The sequence below is a fragment of the Papaver somniferum genome, chromosome 3 (assembly GCF_003573695.1).
Source record: "Papaver somniferum cultivar HN1 chromosome 3, ASM357369v1, whole genome shotgun sequence".
NCBI lineage: Eukaryota > Viridiplantae > Streptophyta > Magnoliopsida > Ranunculales > Papaveraceae > Papaver > Papaver somniferum.
In genome coordinates this window covers 26,267,525-26,273,524 of record NC_039360.1, presented here as the reverse complement: position 1 = coordinate 26,273,524, position 6,000 = coordinate 26,267,525, and positions in this window count along the sequence as shown.

Here is a 6,000-nt window from a genome sequence, read left to right as displayed (position 1 = left end):
TGAGACGAAGATGTTAGTGACTACTTTTTATCTTGCTGATCGGAGAATCAATCTCGAGCAAATCTTATAGAAGATAGTAATCAATACGATAGAATAGAGCAAGATCATAAAACGCAACTACAGAGAAAATAGTTGATCTGGCTTTACAATCCCAATGAAGTCTTCAAGTCCTTAACCTAATGGGTTTTAGAAAAACCTAAGGTTAAATGAGAATCGAGTCTAGTCGCAACTAGTATCACACAAGAGGTGTGGGGATTAGGTTTCCCAGTTGCTAGAGTTCTCCTTTATATAGTATTCAAATCAGGGTTTGCAATCAATGTTACCTTGGTAACAAAGCATTCAATATAGACCGTTAGATGAAAACCTGATTAGAGTCAAGCTAATATATTTCAACCGTTAGATCGAACTTAGCTTGTTACACACAAATGAAAAGTGACTTCATTTAGATATGGGTAACCGTACCTAAACGTGTACACCTTGTTGGTTCAACAATAGTTAACCGAAGTTAGCCATATGAACACTTTCATATCAACCTTATTCATCTTACCCATAACTAGTTCAAATAACTCAAATGAAACTAGTTCTATAGTTGTTCAATTATTTATATTCTCATAGAAGTATAGAAGACACAATTGAAGTAAGATTGATTTTCATTCACTCGAATGAATTCATGAACATTATAGCCACGGCTTGCAAAAGATTGCATTCCTTATTATATAAATGTATTAGTTCATGAAAAAACCGATTTTAGAACATAACCTACTCAAGTATGCAAATGGGTAAGCATACCTAAGTAGCCGGACTTGGACTGTGTCCAGCATGCAAATGGGTACGCATACTGTCGTACACTTCCAAACTTTAGTTGAATCCAGTACGCGTACAGGTACACATACTTTAGTACCGGGACTTCAACTGACTTCGCCAGTACGCATACAGGTACGCATACTCTAGCTCCCGGACTTTACCTGACCTCGCCAGTACGTATACGGGTATGCATACTACATTCCGGTCTTGGATCAACACATAATGTACTTATAATCCAATTATGGTTAAGTGTTCTAAACTCCCATTTTAATCATTGAAACATTCTTAGAAGACGAGAATAGCTCTCTCACACAAACTATTAGCTTCAAAGCAATTTTCAAATGAACAATATGAAACATTCTGAGTCTACATCAAATGACTAACTCACACAAATCATGTAAGATGTTACAAGGCGATTTTCACATGATCATGTTTTGACTTTCGTCAAGTATATAAGATGAACTTGGTTAAAGCGAAAGCTTACCAATACATATTTCGAGAAATATGTAAGCGAGTGAAACTCAGCTCGAAATAACAAATGTGTATAATCGAAGTCTATATAGCTATACGACTTTTGTCTCAAATAGGAGATAGAGTAGATATACTTTTGAGTGATAGATGATTTCAACTCTCCACATACCTTTTGTTGATGAAGTTCCACAAGCTCCCCTTAGTAGTTCTTCGTCTTCAATCTATGAACGCCGTGAAGTCTAATGCTCAATTACACTTTCTATCCTAGTCTGAGACTTAGCTATAAGTAGACTAGAAATCAAGACTTATAGTTTTGACAAATAAATTGACAACAAGCTTGAGATAGAAACACTTGCGAGTTCGACCGAGCATTGTTCAACTAGTGCTCTAACATTGTTCACTATAAATAAAGGGTTCGTGAATGCTACATTTTTCATCCCTTGGAAAATTGGTGTAAGCTTCATAGGTTGTTTTCCACGACTTCTCTTCTTCGTGAACAAGATTGAGATAAAGAAGACTTTGTTTTAGGGACCACAAAGTCGAGCTGGTAATAATATCCGTGATAGTTACACAACTTGTAATCTAGGTTTTCAACCTCTTGTGTATTCTAGGGTCTTCTCTTCTGATATAAGACCATTCAAGAGTTGTTGATCATAAACCCTAGGTTTTGATAGATTTCGGTTCACGATCATATACCGATACTAGTTGGTCGAAATCAAAACTAAAAAGAAAACTTCAATTAAGGTATCTCATAAATTCCTTAGAAGTTTTAACAAGATATCTCTAGATTTATTCTAGTTGTTCTTTTTTGTAGAAATTAGGTTTCTCTTCCAATTTTTGAGGAGTATAATAATCCCTAATCTACAAGTTTGTTTTGATATTAATTTACCTAGTAATTGTTTCTCTCAAAACAAACACGAGATTTCCAAAACCTTGATTCACATCTAAAGGGAAATCAAAACCGGTGCTTTGTGGATTCAAGAACCAAAATGTTTTCACTTAGGCTGTAAAGGACGTCATCTAAGGGAATCAAGTGCATAAAATCCGTGGTGGTTCAAGAGACGTAAGGAGAGCGGATCTACCTAAATCAGTATGAGACTGGGTTCGGGCTCAACTACATTCCAGTTCGGAGTTAATTGGTAGTAGGCTAGTGTCTGTAGCGGTTTAATACATAGCGGTGTTCAAACTGGACTAGGTCCCGGGGTTTTTCTGCACTTGCAGTTTTCCTCGTTAACAAAATTCTTTGTGTTTGTGTTATTTCTTTTTCCGCATTATATTGTTTATCTTTATAATTGAAATATCACAGGTTGTGCGTTAATCAATTAAAGTAGATACATTCATCCTTGTTTGTTGGATATGACTTGATATTGATACTTGGAAATTGATCTTTGGAATCACCAAGTAAACTCAAGTGATTCGATAATCAACCTAAACAGTTTTTTAATTAAAACTGTAATGAACCTACAAGACTTGTTTTTGGAATTCGTATCTTGAAATATATATTACAAGATTCACTCTTGTTGGAATTCGGTTGACGTATATATATATTGTTGAAGGATGATTAAGTTAGTTTACTTCCAATTGTAATAGGTTTTGTCTCAAAGGTCCGAACGAAAGCGTTGGTGGTGTATTTTGGTACCCTCCTTGTTTTCAATTAGCGTCTCAACATGAAAGTAATAGTCACTCGGAGACTACTAAAGCTCTATGATCAAATGGATATCAAGAGTCAACTTCTCACGATTCATATGATGAGTATCCAGTTCTATCTTCATTATTTTTTCCTTGATTGATTGTTATCATATCTGTATTACGAATCTGAAGAAAAGTGTCAATCATCTAGAATGTTTTTACATGAACCAAGAGGGTCAAAAATTCATAATAAGCCTTACTAGAATAGCTCGATCTAGTCTTACTCAACTCTGCTGGAGAGCGACTATCTCAATTCAGCTTTATTAGATCACGAGGACTCTCGCTTAGCCATATCAGGGCGCGACTAGTCCAAATGCATGTCATCAAATGCAAGCCCAATTTAGTATTCGTCGTCTACCAAAAGCATGTCAACAAGGATGGACATGTACTAGGTTATCCCCCTCTATAAATATGTTCGTATATTCATCGTAATCCTTGCAGCAGATACAAGTACAACTTAGGGTTTGTTCCTTTGCAGACACCAAAACGTATTGAAACTAGGCCTTGCACCAAGAACAAGATGTGGATAAGACCTGTCGAATATCACGCTTTAAATTCAACTTTTATTCTACTTTCTACAAGAATGGGACAAAGGGACATTATCATCCATTTCCTTTGTCTATATTTGGTGATACATATGTATCTTCCTCTTTCCGGGAACTAGTGATCCTCAAGACGGATTGAGGATATAGTTGTAATTTAAGTAAGGAATACTGATTTTTAGGAGGTATTCTTAGATAAGGAAATATTCCTAAACAAGGTAATATTCTTAGATAATGAGATATACCTAGAAAAGGAATATTTTCTAGACAAGGTAATATTTCTATATAAGGAAATATATACTTAGAAAAGGAATTATTCTTATAACATGGTAATATTCCTAGAAAAACAAATATACCTAAAAAGGAATTACTCCTAGATAAGGAAATAGATTCCTAGAAGGTTTGGGAAACCGATAAATCTAGAAATAGAGATGTTTATCTCATAGCTAAGACATCTAGAGTCTGTGATACAGGCACACCTAGACCAGATAGGGAGGTTTGTGAGACAAATCACCCCGAGATAAGTTTGTGAAGAGATTAATTATTGTAAAAGCAAGCTTAGAAAATATTTTAAGGTTATTTATCTAGAGAGATTGTGAGCGTAACAAAGAGAGAATTGTAATAGTTTTCTTGTTCATAATCTAGAGAAGATATATTTCTTCGAATTACTTCTTTGTGCCTGTCTTCTAGTTTTCGTTTATTATTATTCTGAATTCCGCCTGTATAATAATAGTCACCAAGGTACAAAGATCATACGTATCAAGTTGGTACCAAAGCGACTTTGTGGGGTATCAAGTTGGTATCAAAGCAAGGTTCGTTTTTTTAGGGAAGATTCCTGTGGTTTATGGTCTTCACTAGATCTCTCTACAAGGGAACAAGGGAATACGTTTAAAGAACAAGGGAACCAAAGATGGGAAATTCAGTTGATGATCCTAAGCATGGTGAACCACAAACTACGGAAGAAAATTGGAATACGTTTAAAGAACAAGGGAACCAAAGATGGGAAATTCAGTTGATGATCCTAAGCATAGCGAACCACAAACTACGGAAGAAAAGGTGGTTGCGCTACAAACAGACATGAAGTCTTATACACTCGATCCGAAGACGAAGAAAAAGACTAGTTTTTATCTGGTGTTTTTGAAGAAAAGAACGAGGAAGAAGAACCACTCGAACAAGATTCTGTTATGGAGCAAAGAGTGACTAAGACAAGACGAGGACATATGGACGCTTTTCAAATTAGACGTCAAGGTCAAGTTTCCCGCAAAGAGAGATGGTTCAGCAAGGTGAAAGGAACTCTTGAGTTCCCTAACCTCCAAATATAACTTTGACAGGAGTTCAAGTTCCTGAAGGGGGCGCATGATACATGTGTATCTTCCTCTTTCCGGGAACTAGTGATCCTCAAGACGGATTGAGGATATACTTGTAAGGAAGGAATACTAATTTTTAGGCAGTATACTTAGATAAGGAAATATTCCTAAACAATATAATATTCTTAGATAAAGAGATATACCTAGAAAAGGAATATTTCCTAGATAAGGTAATATTTCCAGATAAGGAAATATATACTTAGAAAATGAAGTATTCCTAGAACAAGGTAATATTCCTAGAAAAAGAAATATACCTAGAAAAGGAATTACTCCTAGATAAGGAAATAGATTCCTAGAAGGTTTGGGAAACCGTTAAATCTATAAATAGAGATGTTTAGCTCATAGCTAAGACATCTAGAGGGTGGTCTGTGATACAGACAAACCTAGACCAGATAGGGAGGTTTGTGAGACAAATCACCCAGAGATAAGTTTATGAAATTAATTATTGTAAAAGCAAGCTTAGAAAATATTTTATGGTTATTTACCTAGAGAGATTATGAGCGTAACAAAGAGAGAATTATAAAAGTTTTCTTGTTCATGATCTAGAGAAGATATATTTCTTCGCATTACTTCTTTGTGTCCTGTCTTCTAGTTTTCGTCTATGATTCTGAATTCCGCCTCTATAATAATAGTCACCAAGGTACAAAAATCATATTATCATTGGGAACTGCACAGATCTTACTGACGTTATAAATGACCAAAGCTTATGCCAAATTCAATATGTAGGAGGCATGTCACGCGTAGAAATACGAAAAGCAAAATCCTTGAATATTTAGATGAATAAAAGAGAGATTCAACAAAGAACAAACCAGGTAATTTTTATGGGCATTCATCATCAATATACTCACCATGAAACACATATGGTTCCAAGATGATTAGAGGACATAATGTAGAAGATGCTTTTGTGATGAACGATAAAAAAAAGTCAGAAATGGGTTTTGTCAGATGGTATCGAGTCAATCAGACTAGTTTGGCTCTACGATGCGATTAGCTTAACTCTGCTCTAGTATGCAACTAGTTATGTCTAAGGCTACGACTAGTCTATTCTTATGCCACAACTAGTTCAGCCCCACTCTGAAGATCAAAAAGTTCAGCTCTGCTTTAATAGAAACATGTCCCAACTGACT